The 23,481-nt window shown below is 40.6% G+C and overlaps 1 long non-coding RNA gene across 1 annotated transcript; it reads left to right on the forward strand.

The window, feature by feature from the left end:
- The first annotated feature begins 21,683 nt into the window (after positions 1–21,683).
- On the forward strand, positions 21,684–22,523 carry LOC134227421 (uncharacterized). The gene is made up of 3 exons (XR_009983671.1): positions 21,684–21,842; positions 21,898–21,961; positions 22,063–22,523. It is a non-coding gene; the product is annotated as an uncharacterized LOC134227421 (long non-coding RNA).
- The last annotated feature ends 958 nt before the right edge of the window (positions 22,524–23,481 follow it).

A 23,481-nucleotide genomic window follows, 5' to 3' on the forward strand; every position in this document is an offset into this window, starting at 1 on the left:
TTGGAGCAAGGGAAATTTTATCCCAATTAACCATAAGCGGTAACAACGAAGTGTGTGTAGAACTGCGGTTTACAGGATTCTCTTCCATAAAACCGAGTACCCATAGTCGGTAAGTACAAGAAAATGCTTCTTGTTTGAGATGTATGTTTAGTGGCATATATATAAGCACGTGGCCAGCATCATTATTGGTCATGAATTGGAAACTCCGAAGCAAGTATACAATAAGAATAACTTTTTTGTATTCCAAGAATATTATTTAATTGGTGAGCTGTGCATATTTGCTTTTTCTCGTCCAATCATGATTAGCAACTACGATGTGTATAGTTAATCAAGCTAATAAGCTCTCTTTGACTATTTGCACAATATGTAAAGAACATTGCAGATTTGGGCTCATTTCTAGATCTTCGCATGGAATTTGCAATAAAAAATCTAGAACGGGTTAAAAGATCATTAAAATTGCTTAAAGGACACACAGACAATAGCTTAGTTTGTCGAGCTGATTATATAGGGGGAATGACGGCTTTGGCAGGTTTTGTTCTATTATTGTCAGGGGGGTTTTTTATGACTGATTTTGCTCAAATTTGGCCTAAACATTCTTTACATATCAAAGAATATCGTGGCCAAATTTCATAAAATTTGGTCGACAAAAACCCCCCTGCCAATAATAGAACAAAACCTGCCAACGCTGTCTTTTCCCCTATAAGACTATGGGTCTGTGAAATTCAATCTGAAATACTTTGTGCATTTTAGAGAGGTGCAAAGGAATCTTCTAGTGAGCAAATGTATGCTATATATGTAGACGAAGAATAAAAAGGAATACATTTTGGCTGATATGCCCTTTTCAAATGTTGGTCTAGTAATATCAATTCTCTATCTGCGTATACGCCTGGCAGATGAGGATACATAATTGAGTATCCCACTAAATAAAAAAAATCTAAGCATTCTAAGCATTTCTAATTTTGACTGATTCAATACTTTAAAACCACGCTGACAATACAATATAAAGTATGCTTCAGCTAAAAGTTATAATTCTTAGGTTAACTAAGGCACAAATGCTGGGGTATTGCCTTATCGCCAATGGTATATGCGGCGAGAATGTGGCGATTTATCACAGATTGCCTCTTCTGTTATTATAACTCTTTTGGTCGCAAAAGAATTATTCGACTTCAGCAAATTGAAATCAAAATTGCGTACATAATGTAAAACCAATTTAATAAAAATTCCGCGGAAAAATATTAAAATTTCGTTTCGTTTCGAAAAAAATCGAATTAAATGAACCTTGATTTCGTTTCGTTTCGAAGTCTCGAAAGAAATCTATATTTCGTTTCGTTTCGATCCGAATCAACATAGACATTTTAAATTTCGTTTCGTTTCGTTTCGTTAGGAAAAAGTGTGTTATCGCATACCCTTACTAAGCACCGGAGTTAAGGAGTTAAGAAGGCCCTAAGGAAAACATTAAACGAAGCACATGATTTCGCGTTGGATTGATTTGAAACACGGTTTTCGTCTTCGAGTTTCCAAAATAACTTCGTTTACAATAAAAATTTAGTCGTTTATTTATTTATTTATTTATTTGTTTATTTATTTGTTGTATTAGGTTTGACTAGCTTTATGTAGCCTTATCAAACACACTTAAAATCTATTGACTTACATCTTTACATTTTAAACATCCACATTACAACAATTCCTTACAAAGATACATCAATCCTTATAATACAATCTCACAAGCTATCATCAACTACACAATAATACATAATAAGAACAAAATAATCATTTAAATTAGGGGTCGTTCAAAAATGATGTCACAGGCTTTAGGGGGGGAGGGGGTCTAAGATTTTGTGACAGTACATGTACTAGGTATACAAAAAGCGTGACAGAGGAGAGGGAGGGGGTCTAGAAATCCTAAAAAGTAGTGGACGTCATATTTGAATCGTCCCTTATTTTAAACAAAATTGGTAATAGAATCAAAGTCAAGGTTACCATGCATCGTTCTTGTTGAAAAATTCTCTGAACTTAACGTTTTTAGGCCATGTGACAGGGTCCATTGCGTATGATTTATATTGTCGTGGTATAATAATTTTAAATGAAATGTAATCTTATTTTGGTTTCCGTTTCCAATATGAAACTAACTTAGTGACATCTAGGGTAAATCACTACTAAACTCACGCACTTCAATCTTTTTTAATTGTTTGTATCACTAGATCTTATACAAACATATTGAAATACATTTAAAAATGTATTCTTAAACCGAACAAAAAATCACCTCGGCCCAAGAACTTCTAGCTGTACAGTGCTGCCAAAAGGCCATGAGTCTTATTTTAATATGAAGATAATCCTTCATCGTTAATAGGAAAACTGTCTAAAACGTTGACGCTTTTATGTTATTTATAATTATCTCAATTTCAAAGAGTAAAAACAATATTTTTTCAAGTATTTGGAAGGAATTTGGATGAGTGCATATATCTTCTCAACCAAATAAAAAATATTATGAATAATACCATCTGGCATCACGTTGTCGTGGAACGTGCATATTTTTGTTTATGTCGCATTTTCTACCGTCCCGAGAGAGAGAATGAGAGTAACATGTTGAGAGATTGAGTAAAATATTGCGTATGCCGAAGAGACTTGGGGTATGCCAGATACGCAATCGCCTATGACTGAAATTAGTGCTGCACCATGTTAATTTAAATCAAATAAAAGCTTTTTCAAGCAGTGTTTAGCAAGAATAACTATTTTTTAAGCATAGGTGAACCCCATCGCAATATTACACGACCCACAAAATTCAGGAAAAGTTGCTCCTAGTCATAAATATCAATTAAATAATGCAGTCGTGCGCATGTTAGGCCGGGAATGGGGTAAGAAACCCTATCTGTTTAGAATCCAGCGAAACTAAGGATGTCGCAAATTAATCGATTACTTTGATTAATCGATTAATCGTTGCGATAATCGATTAATTTTGAATCGATTACCTCCCAACCATTAAGTGATTCAATAATCGACAAGAATCGGGAGTAATCGATTAGTTACTAATCGATTAATCGGGATTTTACGACAGCTATAAGATGTCGATTACTTCGATTAATCGATTTATCGTTTTGATAATCGATTAATTTTGAATCGATTACCTCCCAACGAAGAATCGATTCAATAATCGTAAAGACTCGAGAGTAATCGATTAGTTACTAATCGATTAATTGAGATTTTACGACATCTCTAAGCGAAACAATAGCACGAGAAACTAGGTAGCTGCTTAACATCATATTCAGTAGCACTCAAGTCGATGTTTGTTAGCAAAAGAGAAAAATAATTGTCTTCTTTTGTACGTTGTTCCAATAAATCTCCTTGATTACACTCATTTGATCCATGAAGCAATTTAAACGATGAAATTGGCGTGGAATGAAGCAGATGCGGGTTGATCTCAGTTGACTTCGGTTCCAGTTTAGAAATGATGTCCATAATTACGGATACATTATTTTTCAGCTCTTCAACGTCATTTTCGATCGATGATTGCCATGAAAAAATCCAGCACAATCTCCTTTACACACGGTGTAGAAGTCATCGTTGACTATAAGAGAGCACTCTCGGCAAATTTTGTCACTCTCCACTGTAGACATTATGGCTTCCAAATTAATAACGTCGACCAGCAAATAGTCGTCCTTTTTCACGGTTTTCAAAATTTGAACTTATTTGAATCCACTACAGTTTTATACTCTAGACCTTCGGCGAACAGTTATCAATTTTGCATTAATTTAAAGCATAGAAACAAACAACAAATGAAACGGAGCAAAAATCGACACAACCGCCGAGCAGTGAAAAACAAACCACATGAATTACCTTTTCAACAACGTGGCGCTCACGGAGATGCAGAGCATCAGTCCATAGCAGCCGTTTCTTGCACTCAGTTGAAATCGGTTGAGGATGAAAATTTTACTACAATTTTTGCATGCTTCATATGCACAAACACATATACAATAGACTGGCCCAGGATACAAAAAGTCGTCCGATTCTACGGGGCACCCCCCAGAATTTTGCCTTTGGGTAGGAAAAGCATTCTCTGATTGAGAATAATGATGAAATTTCAGCCTGATCGGTTTTTGCATAAACTGGCGCAATTGATTTGAAGTTAATATGGGGGTTTCAGCCGCAATATATGGGAAAATACATCTCTGTTACTATTTCGTACATGAAATTGAATGGAAAAGCCCGATTGAGCCCAGATTTGCAGGAAATGAAGTTAACATGCCAATGAACAATTCCACTAAAAATTCTACTATGATTAAATAATCTTTAAATTAGCATTTTCATGTAATCGAAGGTAGCTGCGATATGTATTGTGGCGCGCGTGCAGTTACTTATGTTTCAGTGCGCGTGAAACCACGCATCGCAGGCACCTTTAATTGCATGCATATGTTTTCATGGCAATTAATGAATTTCAAAGTGCTCAACCCAACTCCAAATAAATCAGCCAAAAACTGATTTAAAGTTTATTTAGTAATAGTAGAATTTTTAGTGGAATTGTTCATTGGCATGTTAGCTTCATTTCCTGCAAATCTGGGCTCAATCGGGCAAGGACGAACGGACAATAGATTGGTTCGTCGAGTTGGTTGTATAAAAGACTATGAATATCCGAGCTTACTATAAAAAAGTTGAATTTGGATGGAAATGATATCTTTTTGTTACAAGTTAATAAAACAAATAAAAATCCCACAATTCTTATATGTTTATATACATATTTACTGATATAGAGCTGAACTGATAAAAAAATTGATCAGATTCGGGAGCACTCATTCAACGAAGAATTCCTTTGAAAGTGGAACAAATGCTGGGGTATTGCCTAATCGCCAATGGTAAACACGACGATTTATTACAGACTGCTTCTTCTGTTACTATAATTCTGTTGGTCGGAAAGCTTATATTGGACTTTGAGAAAATGAAATCAGAATTGTGTACTTAATGTAAAATCAATTCATTAAAAATTCCGCGGAAAAAAAAATTAAATTTCGTTTCGTTCCGAAAAATTTCGAATTAAATGGATGCTGATTTCGTATCGTTTCGAAGTCTCGAAAGTAAATATATATTTCGTTTCGTTTCGTTTCGAATCAACACAGACATTTTAAATTTCGTTTCGTTTCGTATCGTTAGGAAAAAGTGTCTTATCGCATACCTTTAATAACGAATGCTAGAGCGGCGATCTTGAAAGCAACGAAAGAATGCGTGTGGTGTAGAGTGTATCGCTGCGTGCCTCAGGTTCCGATGATGGCACCGTTGCCGGTGCAACGAATTACAGCTCACTTGCGTCCATTCAGCGCGGTGGGTGTCGATTACTTGGGGCCAGTGGAGGTCACAGTGGGCCGTAGGAAGGAGAAACGATGGATTGCCGTCTTCACGTGTATGGCGGTGAGAGCGGTACACTTGGAAGTGATGCACAGTCTATCTACACAATCCTGTTTGATGGCTCTTCGACGTCTTTCTTGCAAGCGAGGAGCTCCGGAACAAACATTTTCGGATAACACGACATGCTTCCGCGGAGCCGATGCAGTGATGGTGAAAACGATCAAGAACATCAACAAGGAGTGTGCTGAAAAAAATGACAACAGCAGTAACAGCGTGGCATTTCAATCCTCCCGCAACACCTCACATGGGCGGTGTTTGGGAGCGGATGGTGCGGTCCGTAAAGGAGGCAATGCGTGCGTTGGACGATGGGCAGAAGTTGACGGATGAAATTCTCGCGACAACGCTGGCTGAAGCTGAAGACATGATTAACACACGTCCATTAACATACATTCCTCAAGATTCAGCGGAAGAAGAAGCTATTACGCCGAACCACTTTCTCCGTGGGTCGGTGACGAATGCAGACATGCAAGTAGATGGTTCCGTAGACTTTGCAGAAGTGCTACGAAATACGTACAAACGGTCGCAGTATCTGGCAAATACGATGTGGGAGCGTTGGCTGAAAGAGTACTTGCCTACCTTGAACCATCGTCCAAAGTGGTTCGAAGAGCGAAAATCTTTAGAAGCTGGTGATTTGGTGTTCGTAGTCGACGGAAGAAACAGGAAGAACTGGGTGCGAGGAAGAGTGGAAAAGATAATCGAGGGGTCAGATGGACGTATACGTCAAGCGGATGTAAAAACTTCAGATGGAAAGGTGCATAGGCGAGCAGTGGCGAATTTGGCGGTGTTAGAGGTTCTAGACGGTAAATCCGGAATCTCAGGTGAAGCTACCGGATGTTACGGGCTGGGGAATGTTCACACCGCTGAACAGTGCTAGGTCCGCAGTCGGTAAAATAGCCGAACCCTCTGCCAATATAATTTGCGCAATACGCAAACAGCGCTTCGCGCGATAGGCGAATATGGGAAAGGAACAAACAAAAACAAACCAGAAAGTTGAATTGAATGAATGCAGTGTAAATAGCTTATTATAAATTCTTGCTAAAACCAGTGTTTTAAGGAGAGATAGCCGGAGAAATCGTTGAGAAACGTAGAAATTCCGAAGATTTGCCTGTAAGTAAAGAAAAATATGTAATTAGTTACTGAAATACAAACAAAATTATATAGCTTACAGAACACTTCCCAGTAGCATTATACTTCCCGAACCGTTAGTTTACGCTAGTTTGTACGGTGATCAGCTTGTAAGTAAACCTGAAAAAGAAAAGAAAATTGTAATTATTTAAGTTTTAAATTGCTAGGAAAGTGCAGTAGAAGAAAAGGAAGAAGTCGAAACGGATTTGCAATTGTAAGGAAGAAGGGCACTATAAGAGTGGGTATTATATAGCAAATAATGTATGCGCATGAAATAATAAAAAAAAACTCATTTCAGTTTTTGAGCTGCTGCAAAGACCAGCTGCTACAAGAAGTTAGTGGAACTTATTTAGTTCATCCGAACAATACATGTTAAAAATATTTTACCGATATATCCTGCAGCCAAAAAATCAATTCCAATACAATATGGCGTAGTCAAAACACAATATGGCTCAGAAACTCCGAAAAACTCATTCGCCGACAACGCCATCTATGAGGTAGACCGGGGGGTCGGTTTGAGGAACACTCTCTCTACCGATTTTTCAGTACATTGGAACCATAAAATAAGTACTATATTGTTCGAACCCCAACAGATAATCATATCTCTGATATTAATATTACATTTCAAGAAATCACTCAACAAGGTAAATCCAATCCTTCACATAATTACTCATTTCTTATCCTGTGATGCTTGTAGAGAATAGTGATACAGATCGGTATTTTGCAGCAACATGCGCCAAACCAACCAAATTTAATAACTACAGTAATAATCCGATTTTATCAACCCTCCTTGGTGAATTTTGGGATGATAAAATAAGGAATGCGTAATAATTGAAAAAAAAAATATTTTCAATTTTATAATTCATTTCGCGAATATGAACCACTTGAACAGTTATTTTTTGTCGAAAAGACTTATAAAATACTTGACAGGCACTCAGAAATGTTTAATAAAAACCACAGGCGGTTAAAGTTATTTCATGAAAATCATTGTTGTTTGTGGTTTACGAAAATAAAAATAACGTATAAAATTTAAATTTTTTTCCGGTGGTGAGAAAATTAGGTCGAAAACGTGATAAAATCGTGGATGGACATAATTGTTGAGTGACAAAATCGGGTTAACATTGTGCTTTTATTTTAAATTGATTCTATTCAATTAGTTTAATTAGGAACTTTATTAACACAGGCCAATTACTAAATTACAACTACAATGGTTACGGCCAGTAAAGTTATTCCAAGTTATTTAGAAACTAAGTCGATATCGAGGAACCAAGCCGGAATTTTAACTTAATCAAAATGACTTTTCAATACAAAAATAGACCGGGTTTTTTTAATGCGCTAGACTATCATCGTTATCATAAAATCGCTGTTCACTCACATCGCAGTAAAACATCACATCGCCATAGAAATCAAGCAACAATAAACGAATTTCAAACGAGAAGACCTCCCTTGATCTCCTATCTTACCGAATAACCTCAAATTCAACAACCAAACGTTACCAACTTATTCAGGTTGCAGTCCGGTTGGTTTTCCCTCCGAAATAAAATCGTCGACGAAAAGTTGCTCCTCTCTGAGGCTTCGTGAGAACCAAAGATAGTGGGAAAAAAAAGTTTCATCCAACATCCAGTTACCTGTTGCATCATCGTGACCGCATCCAAGGGAATGCAATACACCTTCCGTGTGCCTCCCACCACGATTCGGTCGGCAAAAAATACCTCTACGAAAACCTTGCCTCTCGACTGCAACAGCATCGCACTGGTGCCGTTGTTCCATCCAGTGCTCCTCTCCAACGACGCGCGGATGCATATTTTATTTTGCGAACCGAGAAAAGTGAAAGTTCTCGATAAGGCCAATGCTAAACGTCGCCAATGTGCAGTGCTACGTATTTTTTTCCTCCTCTGAAGCTCTGGATACCGAAAGGCCATCGGTATAACACACGGTCGTGGAATTCGATGCCGAGACGGTAACAGCAGTGCAGTTGCAGTCGCAGGAAAAGAAGAAAGGTATCAGACCGTTCATTTCTGGTTTGATGTGGTTGCATCCCCGCAGGATGGTGGTGTGTGGGCATAGTTGCCCATGCTGCAGGAATATTTTTCGGACACGGTGTGCTTAATGTAGAACCAACAAAAAACAATTGGTGATACAGCGCGTATCTTTTTTTTAGTAAAATACAAATGTTTGCGTGGATCAAACCTCGTTGTAGCTTCAAATAGCAGAAAATACATCCTACAACTTATGTTCGTATATTCAACAAAGTATTATTTCATCCGGACAATGCTTTATCTGTGAAATATGAAGCAAAAGTTCGATTTGAAACCAGAGTAAAAGTAGATTCATCAATTTGTGATTTCCTAAATAATTTTGTTCTGCTACACACGCCGCGATGTTTCCAGCAAGAAAGGCAGCCAATCATTGGATGCTACTTCCTCGGAATACTTTCGACGGCTGATTACGCAAGAGCGAACGTAAATAACTGATTATTCAGCGGGTTGAAAAATTACTACCATGGGACTCCTTTTGCTATAAGATTAGTGCAGGCGGATATGTGTGTGACTGCGACAGTTAATTTCGTTACCGCAATGCACAGTGACATTTGAATAATAAACGATGGACAGCAGTCGTGAGGAAAAAAAAATATCACAAAAATGTCATATGTTTAACAAAATTTTCCTAAAATTGGTCAAACAGACACTGAATATTTAAGTTTTATTATAGGCAAGACATCTAAAACCCGACAGCAATAACCTTTTTCTCATTTTACTTCTTAGTATGCAAAGGCTTGGTTACAGTTTAAATTTAATAAAATCAAAGATTAATTATCGCGCACTCAAAGTTTTTCATTACATATTCTACTACCGCAACATAAGGAGTGTATAATTAAACGGCTGTCCCTGTTTGTTTTAGATTGGACTTCTCCATCTCTCTTCATTTCTCCAACGAGTGAAGGTCTGGTGCACCATACTCCCATCCTATAAACTACCCTGACTTCCAGTCCATTCCGGTTCATTTTCCAGTTCTGCCTGGACTGGCAGACCGACATTAGAAACACGTGATGCCCGACGAGGCTTACATAACACACCCACCGAATGTCACAGTCACAGCCGAATGGGAGACTCCTTCCGTCTTACCAAATGAACAGGCACACAGTTAGGGGAGTGTGGATCTGTAGAACTGAAATCGACCAACATGAATGAAAATTCAAGTTAATAACTTTTATAAATTTGGACTTAAATTGCCATACAATTCGTCATTCATTATTTAATCACTTTGAGGGCGTCGTCATCGTCACGTGGCAGTACAGTTTGATGGATTTTACGATCCAAAATATAGCTGTCCAGACTATTTACAATTCGATTTTTTTTTTCAATTTGACTATTTTGTTAACAAAGTAGATAACTTTGCTCCAAGCCACCCTACTTAGTTACTTCTGCGTGAGAGAGCATGCTGACGGTTGCCGTCTGGATCTGAAGAATTCGATGCGGAATATGCATTGCATCAAAATTCAAACATTTCTCGCTCTCTTGTGCGCTTGGTACCGTGGGCTTTCACCGCTACACGGCGATCTGAATTGGCAGCTTCTTCAGCATTTTTTTTTCCAAGACCTCACTTTAGTTTTATGGAAGACCCTTCTACCAATAATTCACTGGTAGAAATGAATGTTAAGAAATACTCGTTTTATATACTGCCGTAATCTGAAAAAGTGGCGTATACGCCATTTTCCAACAGAAAAATGACAAACATGTATGTTGTAAATTGGCGCTTACGTCACTTCTCAGATTACGATAGTATAAGAAATAATCATGTTTAAGTTTCAATATTTCAATTCTTAGTAATTAAATTAAATTGTTTGACCTCTAAATCAATCAAATTTTGAAATGTTTCAATCTTTTATCTAAATATTTTAAAAGAGTATTTTAAACTCTTTGAATCAAACAGGCCGTAGTTACACTTGGCTCCCATTTGGTTCACCGTGCATTGTGCAATATCCTTCCGCGAGCTAGACCTTTGGTATAAGATCCCTACGCAAGAATCTGACATGACGTCCATTGCTACGTTTTGAGAACTTCAATGACTTATACTGGTGGAATCGTGCCGCAAATTATGTTTAGACAAATTGAGTTTGTGCCATACCAATGGTCGATGCCGTGCCATCATCGGCTGAAGCAGTTCTGGAGAATTGTAGGCATGCAATAATTCCATGAGAGTAATAAGTTTGGAATAATTCTCTCCAGCCTGCTTTTGATCAGAGTGTACAGTAGAGTAAACTGATGGACATATTTTATTCAAATTCGAATGAAGCTGATTCGGATTTTCCGTCTTCCGTAGCAGTGTTGCAAATTAAATAATGCTGAAAAAGGTTAATGTAACTGTTCCAGTGAATCTCCCAGTTGAAAATTTTTAAACATCCTTGGTGACATCGGAATTGGAACATTGCCGTCCTAATTTTGCATTCTTTACGCAGCAGTTGCCCTCCAAGCAGCACACTTGTCATACATGAGTTATTGTCAGCTATGTATATCAGTCACATATATGAATTGCAGCACCCAAATCTGCTTAAATTGTGCTACTCGGGACATTTGTTAACTGCGAGGTTTTCAATCCAAACACTATTAATGCATTTGTATATGATGCTGCTATTCGCAGATACCAATATTAGGAACATTGACCAGATACATCAAGCAAATTTCCTGCTCAAAAATGCCGACCACATATGCATATTTAGAAATTTAAGTAGTAGGGAAACTGTTCCGTTTTCATCTCAATAAAAATATATTCATCTCATAGTAAAATGAAGAAATACATCGCAAATCCTGCGCTTCGTTTTTGCTAAAATGCGTGCCCTGATGAAAAAATAATCTCAAAAATAAGAAACAAATCAAATTCTCTTTCATTGCTTTGTTTTTAATGGGATGAACATAGGAGCTATGAGATTAAGTGTCGAACAGCTTCCCTACATAATTGAGTTGTGCGACAGAGGCATAGGCTGAAGTGGAAAAGAGATTATTTTTTCTAATTTATTTTCCTTTTCAGAGTTGCCTATTTGTCAAACATACATGTTGGAAAAAAAAACAAAAAAGTTTAAAACCAGCCCAACAATCAAAACAGATCTAGATGACTGAATCAAATAAAACTCTGTAGCGAACATCAATTGATATTCTGTCACGCATCGTAAGAATTTCCTAAAACCATATACTGGACTTTTGAAAAATAAAAACCTAAGCCGAATATGATACCAACGGCATTCTGTTGAAAATTCATCGCATTGTTCATAAAATGAGCAAAAGGATGATTTCGAAACCGCCTACAGTGTTCCAGTGAATCGTCCTGTGACCGTTTCGTATATTTTGCTGGCCATCATCGAAGAGCTACTATTGGGGAATGTGCTCTCACTCAATACAGATAGGTTGTCCACATGTCCACTTACATACGCCGGTCATCGTTGCGTTTTGCGTTGGGGCAAACATATAGCCATTTGATGTAGGTTACAGCTACAGCCCACATGACGATATTGGTAGTTGAGCTTCTTTGATCTTATGATGGTGTATGGTTCGCGATATATGGAGTACATGCGATGTGACAATTCTGTTGAATATAACATGATTGAACAAAGACAAAGATGCATTGGGGTTGATCAAATTATTGCATTATTGACTGGAAAAAGTACTGGAAAGAATAAATTTCGACTGTTACGCCCTTTTCAAATGTGGTCCAGATTTATTTTTTCAATGTGCATCGTGTAGTAGGGTTGGCATTGGAATTCCATTACATTCTGGAGATAATGTCTTCAATAATCATATCGTTAACATCTGCGTTGGACTTATTTGATTGGTGAAGCATTTGCATGACCACTAAGGACTTATGTGGACACGCTGGGTTGCTCTCGATTTGATACTAGTCGTAATTTACCTGGTAGACCAATTCAACTCAACTCCCGGACAATTTGGAGAACCTAGAACATCTGCGTTGTACTTATTTGAATGATGAAGCGTTCGCAAGGGCTCTTAGGACTTATATGGACACGCTGGGTTGCTGTCGGTTTGGGATCAGGCTTAGTTGACCTGGCAGATCAATTGAACTCAACTCCTGGACAATTTGGAGAACCTAGAGCATCTGCGTTGAACTTATTTGACTGGTGATGCATTTGCATGACTTCTAAGGACCTATATGGACACGCTGGGTTGCTATCCTTTTGATACCAGTTGTAATTGACCTGGTAGACCAATTGAACTCAACTCCGGACAATTTGAAGAACCTAGAACATCTGCGTTGGACTTATTTGATTGGTGATGCATTTGCATGACCTCTAAAGACTTATATGGACATTCTGGGTTGCTCTCGGTTGGATACTAGTCGCAGCCCAAGCAGCACAAGTCTAATGAAACTGGTTACAGCGACCTAATTGTGACTAAATCGGGTCACATATAAGCTACTGTGATCTATGTACAACATGTGTGCTGCTCGGGAGTCGACCATGTAGACCAATTGAACTCAACTCCCGGAAAATTTGTAGAATTTAGAACATCTGCGTTGGACTTATTTGACTGGTGATGCATTCGCATGACTTCTAAGGACCTATATGGACACGCTGGGTTGTTATCCTTTTGATTTATTTATTCATTATCAGACTAAGGCCGGAGTGGCCTGTGCTGCACATAAAAGTCTTCTCCATTCAGCTCGGTCCATGGCTGCCGTCCTCCACCTGATCGATCCACCTTGCCCGCTGTGCACCTCGCCTTCTTGTTCCCGTCGGATCGTTGTCGAGAACCATTTTCACCGGATTACTGTCCGACATTCTGGCTACGTTGCCGGCCCACCGCAGTCTTCCGATTTTCGCGGTGTGAACGATGGATGGTTCTCCCAACAGCTGGTGCAACTCGTGGTTCATTCGCCTCCTCCACGTAACGTCCACCATCTGCACCCCACCATAGATGGTACGCAACACTTTCCTTTCAAAAACTACCAGTGCGCGTTGGTCCTCCACGAGCATCGTCCAGGTCTCGTGTCCGTAGAGAACTACCGGTCTTATAAGCGTTTTGTAGATAGTCAGTTTGGAACGGCGGCGAACTCTATTCGATCGGAGCGTCTTACGGAATCCAAAGTACGTACGATTTCCAACCACTATGCGCCTCCGAATTTCTCTGCTGGTATCGTTATCGGCGGTCACCAGTGAGCCCAAGTACACGAATTCTTCAACCACCTCGATTTCGTCACCACCGATAGAAACTCGTGGTGGGTGGCTTACATTGACCTCTTTTGAGCCTCTTCCTATCATGTACTTCGTCTTCGACGTGTTGATGACTAGTCCAATCCGTTTAGCTTCGCTTTTCAGTCTGATGTAGGCTTCCTCCATCCTCTCAAAGTTACGTGCCATGATATCAACGTCGTCGGCGAAACCATAACTGGACGGACTTCGTGAAAATCGTACCACTCGTGTCAATCCCTGCCCTTCGTATTACTTCCTCCAAAACGATGTTGACTAGCAGACACGAAAGACCATCACCTTGCCGTAACCCTCTACGCGTTTCGAAAGGACTCGAGAATGCCCCTGAAACTCGAACTACGCACATCACCCGATCCATCGTCGCCTTGATCAACCGTATCAGTTTATTCGGAAATCCGTTTTAGTGCATTTAGCTGCCATAGCTGGTGCCGATCGATTGTATCATATGCGGTTTTGAAGTCGATAAATAGATGATGTGTGGGCACGTTGTATTCGCGGCATTTCTGCAATACCTGACGTATGGCGAACACCTGGTCTGTGATAGAGCGTTCACCCATAAAACCCGCCTGGTACTGCCCCACGAACTCTCTTGGAATTGGTGTTAGTCGCCGGCATAAAATTTGGGAGAGTACCTTGTAGGCGGCGTTCAGCAATGTGATTGCGCGGTAGTTGCTACAATCCAGCTTATCGCCCTTTTTGTAAATGGGACACACGACACCTTCCATCCACTCTTGCGGCAGAACCTCATCCTCCCAAACCTTGGTAATCACCCAGTGCAGCGCTCTAGTCAGTGCCTCACCACCGTGTTTAAACAGCTCTCCTGGTAGTTGGTCAACTCCAGGGGCTTTGTTGTTTTTCAGCCGGCCGATCTCCTCCTGGATTTCCTGAAGATTCGGAGCCGGAAGTCGCATGTCCTGCACGCGTGCTCCTAGGTTCATTACCTTACCGCCACCATTGTCTGCCATATCGCCATTCAGGTGCTCTTCGTAGTGCTGCCGCCACCTTTGGATCACCTCACGCTCGTTTGTAAGAAGTTTCCCGTATATGTCCTTACACATATCGGGCTGTGGCACGTGGCCCTTACGTGAACGGTTCAACTTCTCATAGAACTTTCGTGCGTTATTAGCGCGGTACAGTTCCTCCGTCTCTTCACGGTCTCGATCTTCCTGTTGGCGCTTTTTCCTCCGGAAAATCGAGTTTTGTCTGTTCCGCGCCCGTTTGTATCGTGCCTCGTTCGCCCTCGTGCGGTGTTGCAGCAATCTCGCCCATGCTGCATTCTTCTCCTCAACTAACTGCTCACATTCGCCGTCATACCAGTCGTTTCTCAGATCCGGAGCCACCGTGCCTAGTGCAGCGGTTGCGGTGCTTCCAATGGCGGATCGAATATCTCTCCAGCCATCTTCAAGAGATGCTGCGCCTAGCTGCTCTTCCGTTGGGAGTGCCGCTTCCAGCTGCTGCGCGTATTCTTGGGCTAGTCTACCGTATTGTAGTCGCCCAATGTTTAGCCGCGGCGGACGACTCCGACGCGTGTTGATCTCCGTCGAGAGTTTTGAGCGCAGACATACTGCAGCGAGGTAGTGGTCGGATTCAATATTCGCACTGCGGTAAGTGCGTACGTTCGTGATGTCGGAGAAGAATTTACCGTCGATTAGAACGTGGTCGATTTGGTTTTCCGTTTCTTGGTTAGGTGATTTCCATGTGGCCTTGTGGATATTCTTGCGGGGGAAGAAAGTGCTTCGGACTACCATTCCGCGGGAGGCTGCAATGCAATGCATCGTTGGCCGTTGTCGTTCGATACGGTATGCAGACTATCCGGTCCGATGACCGGTCTATACATTTCCTCCCTTCCGAGTGAGTAAATGAGACGAATTAATCAATAGGTGAGAAAGTGAGTGAGTTAGTGACAGAGTGGGTATGTGAGATAGTGGATGGATAGGTGAACAAGTGACTGAGTAAATGAGTAAGAATGTGATTGAGTGAAAAAATGAAAGAGTTAGAGGTTGAATAAGCGAATTTATAAGAGAATCAGTTTGTAAGTAGAGCATGAGCATGATGACCGTGCATTTCGTAGTTGCTACTCCGTGATCGACCAGAACAATCGCAATTGCACAGGGAACCAATGGATGGAAGCATGGGGTTTGCTCTCCTACCTCAATGTGCACAGTCCACGAGAGCTCTAGTATTTTGGATGGTCGATAACGGCGCTGGCCACGTCCTCACGGTCATTGGGGATGGGAAGGAATAGATGATGCAGTCACTCGCCCACTGCAAGCCGAGAACACCTCTGCACTCGCCACGAGTTCCTGCGGTATTTTATTGGAATCTGGGGTTAGGTTTTATGGCAGAGGTTTGTCTTGGTTAACGGGTTGCCAATGGGATAGTAATGAAAGGGGGTGTATATTCTAATTGGATGCCGAAACGAGCCGTTTTGCCTTTCTCGTATACTAAGTATACGGTAAAGGCTATATGATCGCTCCAAAAACAAACTTTTTATAGAAGGCCCGGAGACCCATAGTGTTATATACCAATCGACTCAGTTCGACGAATTGAGGTGATGTCTGTGTGTGTGTATGTGTGTGTGTGCGCAAAACTACTCAAAAAATGTCACTCATTTTTCGGGCACTTATCCTTAACCGATTTGCTCGCAACAAGTTGCATTCGACGCAGAATCCTGTCCCATTGTTTCCTATTTGAAATTGGCCAGATCAGACTATGGGATCGAAAGTAATGGCCAAAATACAAATTCGTACGAAAAAATCACGTAAAAAATGTCACTCATTTTTCAGGCACTTATCCTCAACCGATTTGCTTCCAACAAATTGCATTAGACGTAGAATCCTGTCCCATTGTTTCCTATTGGAAATTGGCCAGGTCAGACTATGGGATCGGAAGTTATGGCCAAAATACAAGTTTATACGTAAAAGTCGCGTAAAAAATGTCACTCATTTTTCAGGCACTTATCCTCAACCGATTTGCTCGCAACAAATTGCATTCGACGTAGAATCCTATCCCATTGCTTTCTATTTGAAACTGGCCAGGTCGGACTATGGGATCGGAAGTTATGGCCAAAATACAAACTTATACGTAAAAGTCGCGTAAAAAATGACACTCATTTTTCAGGCACTTATCCTCAACTGATTTGCTCGCAACAAATTGCATTCGACGTAGAATCCTGTCCCATTGTTTCCTATTGGAAATTGGCCAGGTCGAACTATGGGATCGGAAGTTATGGCCAAAATACAAATTTATACGTATAAATCGCGTAAAAAATGTCACTCATTTTTCAGGCACTTATCCTTAACCGATTTTATCGCAACAGATTGCATTCGACGTAAAATCCTGTCCCATTGTTTCCTATTGAAAATTGGCCGGATCGGACTATGGGCTCGAAAGTTATGGCCAAAATACATTTTTTTAATAGAAAAATCGCGAAAAAAATGTCACTCATTTTTTAGGCACTTATCCTCAACCGATTTGCACGCAACAAATTGCATTCGACGCAGAATTTTGTCCCATTGTTTCCTATTGAAAATTAGCCTTTATCCGATCGCATTCCGATTGCATTCGACGCAGAATCCTATCCCATTGTTTCCTGTTGAAAATTGGCCGGATCGGACTATGGGCTCGGATGTTATGGCCAAAATACATTTTTTAATAGAAAAATCGCGAAAAAATGTCACTCAATTTTAGGCACTTATTCTAACCGATTTGACGCGGAATCTTGTACCATTGTTTCGTATTGAAAATTGGCTCAATCGGTCTATGGGCTTCGAAATTATGGCCAAAATACATTTTTTTTACAAGAAAAGTTCTCACTCACTTTTTAGGCATTTTAGGCCGAAACACATACAAAATTCTCACTCATTTTTCAAGCACTTCTCTTTAACGGATTTACTCGTAGCAAGTTGCATTCGGCGCGGAATCTTGTCCCATTGTTTCGTATTGGAAATTGGCGGAATCGGACTATGGGATTTGGAATTATGTCCAAATTACTTTTTTTTTTACAAAAAAAATCTCACTCATTTTTAGGCACTAACCTTTAGCCGATTTGCTCGCAACAAGCTGCATTCGACGCAGAATTCTGTCCGATTGTTTCCTATCCAAAATTGACCGGATCGGACTATGGGCTCAGAAGTTATGGCCAAAATACTTTTTTATGCCAAAAGTGCTTAGAAATTACTCACTTAAAAAAACGAGAAAGGCACCATCACCGCTAGGTGGATTAATCTGGGTTTTTTTTGCTCATTTCGAATTTTAACAGTTACCTGCTAGATCTAATCAATTTGTAGGTATAGGGATAGAAGATGGAAACGGTATGAAAGCCCATTTCCAGTTCTAGCGATTGCTGGAACATGAGAAATATATGAAAAGACACAAAGTAGGAGAAGTGGAACGGTCCTGGGATCGAACCCACGACCTCCTGCGTATGAGGCAGAAGCGGTAGCCATATGACCACCAAGCCCGTTAAGTGGATGTACAAGAGAATCAGTTTGTGAGTAGATGAGTAAAAAAGATTTTGCGAATATGTGAATGCGTGGTACTGTGAATTAAGGTTATACAGAATGAACACCGAAATAATTAAATTCGAGCTATGGAAATGCTAGCCGCAAAAATAAAAATGTTAGTAAAAAACCGCAAAGCTACAAAGAGCATATCCAAAATCCAAAAGCCATCATCAATCAACTTCAACTAAGTGCAAGAAACAGCTGCTATGGTCAGTATGAGCTGAAGCAATCATGACTGAAAGAACTTTCAGCAATTTTAATAATCTTCCAACCCGTTCTGGATTTTTTTTTCTGCAAATTTCATGCGAAGATCTAGAAATGCACACGAAGAACAGCTTAGCTTAGCTTGATTAACTGTACGCATAGTAGTTGCTAATCATGACCAAAAACAATGCTGGTCACAGTCAATTAATCCCTTAGGTTTAGGGCCTTCTCAACTCTTAAGCGGTGCTGAAAAAAGATATTTTAGTTACTAGATAAAGATTGTCGCTGTCGTCGCTGTCCGGAACATCTTTTGCTGGCGAGGATAGGGGAGCTAAATGACAAAGAAGGAAAATCCATACGATTTGACAGGTATGTACCACACATGTTTCGGACAGCAGAACAAAGGGAACCGAAGCGACAATCTTTATCTAGTAACTAAAATATCTTTTGTGCTGAACCATGTGCTTAAACATGGTGTGAGCCCTAAGCGGAGGTGAAAAAATGCGCTCAAAAATACTTCGCAAGGGCCCTTGAAATCCACGCCACCGATTTGCATGTTTGACAAAGTTATACTGATCTGATTTAAATCTGATTACATTTACAAAAACTTAGCTTAGAAAAGTTAAAGATACTTTTCGTTTTCAGTTAGATATTTCTAGCAAAATACTGAATACATTTTACAGAAGAAAACTAAATACGTATATGTCGATGGTTTCGGGTTGAAAACATTCTCGACACCCTGGGCATAGTGTATCCATTGTACTTGCCACACAAGATACATACTCATGCAATGGCGGGCATAGAAAATCATTCAGTTAATAACTGAGGAAGTGCTAATAGAATACTAAGTTGAAAAGCAGGCCAAGTTTCAGAAATGTAGAACCATTGAAGAAGAAGAAGTAGCCGAAATAAAACAATGAAGTTCTGAAAATAGTTTTATGATTTAGTTCAGCGGCGCAGGCAAAATTTGTGATAATATAAAGTATGGTTTAAGTTTAAATTTGTTCCGAAATTCCGCGGAATTCCGTTTAATTTCGTGAGAAAATTATTTTTTTCTAGCGATTTTTTTTTTGTAATTTTACGAAACGAAACGAAATCAAGAAATTAGATTTCGCCATGCTCAAATTCCGCGGAATTTCGTTTCGAAGCACCTAAAACGAAATTTTTCGAAATACCGCATATGCTTACTCGCGATATATGGAGTACATGCGTTGTTACAATGCTGTTGATTATAACACGATTGAACAAAGAAAACGATGCATTAGGATTGATAAAATAATTGTATTATTGACCCACATTTAAAAACGACGGAACAGCCAAAATATATTCTTGCCGATTCCTTGTCTACATACAAAGCTATTCACGTGGAAAAAGAACTGGAAAGAATAAATTTCGGCTGTTACGCCCTTTTTAAATGTTGGTCCAGATTTATTTTTTCAATGTACATATCAACAGGAATCAACCAGTCCAAATGGTGTTAAATACGTCTATTGTCACTAACACTAAAGTGGCCAATGTGGTCATTTATCGATTTCAAGCGCATAACCATCTGTTTGGTGAAAAATTATGACGAAAGAGCTGCCGCACGGCATATTTTGGTGCTAAAACAGAAATGTCCCCTCCTGCGGGTTCCCCGGGGGCACCTTGCATGTACCAGGATTGGCCAATGTGGTCTTTTATCGATTTCAAGCGCATAACCATCTGTTTGGTGGAAAATCATGACGAAAGAGCTGCCGCACGGCATATTTTGGTGCTAAAACGGAAATGTCCCCTCCTGCGTGTTTCTCGAGGGCACCTTGCATGTACCAGGAGTGGCCAATGTGGTCTTTTATCGATTTCAAGCGCATAACCATCTGTTTGGTGGAAAATCATGACGAAAGAGCTGCCGCACGGTATATTTTGGTGCTAAAACGGAAATGTCCCCTCCTGCGGGTTCCCCGGGGGCACCTTGCATGTACCAGGAGTTGCCAATGTGGTCTTTTATCGATTTCAAGCGCATAACCATCTGTTTGGTGGAAAATCATGACGAAAGAGCTGCCGCACGGCATATTTTGGTGCTAAAACGGAAATGTCCCCTCCTGCGGGTTCCCCGGGGGCACCTTGCATGTACCAGGATTGGCCAACGTGGTCTTTTATCGATTTCAAGCGCATAACCATCTGTTTGGTGGAAAATCATGACGAAAGAGCTGCCGCACGGTATATTTTGGTGCTAAAACGGAAATGTCCCCTCCTGCGGGTTCCCCGGGGCACCTTGCATGTACCAGGAGTGGCCAATGTGGTCTTTTATCGATTTCAAGCGCATTATCATCTATTTTGTGGAAAATCATGACGACAGAGCCGCCGCACGGTATATTTTGGTGCTAAAACGGAAATGTCCCCTCCTGCGGATTCCCCGGGGGCACCTTGAATGTACCAGGAGTGGCCAATGTGGTCACTTATCGTTTTCAAGCGCATAACCATTTGTTTGGTGGAAAATCATGACGAAAGAGCCGCCGCACGGTATATTTTGGTGCTAAAACGGAAATGTCCCCTCCTGCGGGTTCCCTGGGGGCACCTTGCATGTACCAGGAGTGGCCACTTTCGTCGCAAGCCCTTTCATGGACCATATATTACCGTTTTAAGAGAATCTATGAAGAATTAGCGATCGAATGGCATATATGGAGCGGTTTTTATGCTCCCCTTATATGACCGACAAGGTCCCCGTGGAAGCCGTTTCCCGGTGGCCATTGTCTCCAGAACCAGCATATCACTACATAGCCACAAAATTGATGAGTTTATCTTTCGAACGGTATATAAACTTTGTAATTCGGTTATAATTTGACTGTTTTATAAGCATTTACATTTCTGGGTCAATATGACCCTAACATCTTATTCGTAACTTTTTTTATGGGGTCGTTCCTGTTGCACCTTAAAATACTTTTTTCATGTCAGATGCTTCATTTCCACAAAATATTAAAAGTCAAGAAATTTCAGAACGATCGGACTATCAGGTAAAAAGTTATTCTACTTTGAAGTTTCGTTTTGGGTCATATTGACCCCAACATCTTACTAAGGTTAAGTCACTCGCCGTTGAATAAAAAGGCGGTTGGGATGACAAGACATTTTGGATCAAATCTTTTATATTAAGATTTGTAAAAACAGTAAAGAATAGCAAATCCAATCAATAGCTCTATTCCGAGTTGAACGGCAAATGAAGAGGACGTAGTTCTTTGAAGTGGAAGTATTTCAAATTAAGTGCAGGCAGGCGTTCAACATTACTCTAGTGAGTTAATTAGCTAATTAACGGTGATTATGCGCTTAAAGTAACTGCTATATGTTCTTTTTAGTATCGGAAAATTAAGATTGTGAAATAGAAAGTATTAAGGCCCAAGTGCATGGAAACAAGTATTTCCAAAGTAAGTAAGGTAAATTAGCTATGAGAATGGTGCTAAGTTTTAACTTGTATTACAGTCGTTTGCGAGAGAAACTATTTTTGTAAATCCGCAAGTTTGAGACGTGGCTGCTCGAGGCTCAGGTAAGGCTTATAAGAAGAAAATGGGTTGTGGTGATGATTACGGTTTAGTGAGGTGTTAATTGACGCGTGTACGCCATTATGTTTTCTTTTCTTTCGTGAAGGAACTGACATCCTTCACGCGAAGGGGTTCCTGCCGGTCCCAAGAACCGGAGTGTAGGTTGCTAGAGGATCCGAACGCTACGGCTCCTCGGGGTGGATCCCGAAGCTTGGCGGCTTGTAGGCGTATGTCTCGTCGTCCGGCCAGTGAACTACCGAAGCACCTACGGGCCAGGGAGAAGATTCACAACTCCCGGAAATCGTCACTGGAAGCCAATTGCCAGTCATCTTTCCATCTTGTTGGCCTCGAGTAAGTCACCTATCCGTGCAAAGCTACAACTGCTCGAATAGCGTGGGACAGCACCGTCGTAGCCAAGACCGGCACCACTGACAGCATCGTCACCGAAGATAGTCGTGTAGTGCCACACGAATACCCAAACGTCGTCAACACCGAGTCAATCAGCACAACCACCGTCGTCGTCAACATCTTACACCACTACCACCGTCGCTGAACATCGCACCTGAGCTCGAGCCGAAACCACGTAAACAAGGTCAGATCTAGTGTATAAGATACGCATACTTGTTAATAGAACCGAAGTTAGAAAAAAACAGTCAGGCCGTTGTTTTTGCTATATGCCGACTGAGTCAGGGGCTGCGGAGAACCCAGTCTTACCTTTGGAAAAGAGGCAAACAGAACTTGCATGCAAGTATGAAGCTAGGAGAAGGCGAAATATAATTTTCAAACGAATACTGAATCTGAATTGTCTTACAACAGAGAGAAGAGTGATTGATTGGATATTAATTAATTTACAGAATTTCATCTTATTAAGTATAAGAAGTTGCGGGTGATTTGATCGGTCCGTTCTTGATGTTTTCAGGGTTATTTTTGAAGGACTCGCCCTGAGTCTCACCGGGTAACTTAACTTGCTGCTTCACAAGCAAGGGATCTAGGTCGCCTTGCTTGGCGCTTAAGTGGAGTCAGTCGACCGGAAAACCAAGAACGGTTTTAAAAATCCCTAGACCTCTCCGTTACAAAGAAAGCAGTTCTTCCGCGCGCGCGAGCCATTTCGTTCGAGATGTCGCGGAGAGCAGACCGTGGTACCACCTTCGGCATTGGCGGAGCTCCTACCGGAAATTTTATTCCCGGCGATGGTGTGGGTCGCGCGGTCGTCGTCATCAACATTAGCAGCGCTCAGATTAAATTTTCTTGTCTGAAATAGGGGAATGACGGCTTTGGCAGGTTTTGTTCTATTATTGTCAGGGGGGATTTTGTTGACCAAATTTTATGAAATTTGGCCACAATATTCTTTGATATGCTATGATATGATATGATATTTGATATGAAGTACTAACGATCAGCTACCATCAATGAAAGCGGCTCTTGGGAGCGTCCACAAATTACGTAACGCTTAGAGGGGGAGGGGGGTTGGGCGAAGTGTGACGACCCATACATAATTTTCAGATGCTTCATACAAAAAGTGTGA

This window comes from Armigeres subalbatus, chromosome 3, assembly GCF_024139115.2.
Source record: "Armigeres subalbatus isolate Guangzhou_Male chromosome 3, GZ_Asu_2, whole genome shotgun sequence".
Taxonomy (NCBI): Eukaryota; Metazoa; Arthropoda; class Insecta; order Diptera; family Culicidae; genus Armigeres; species Armigeres subalbatus.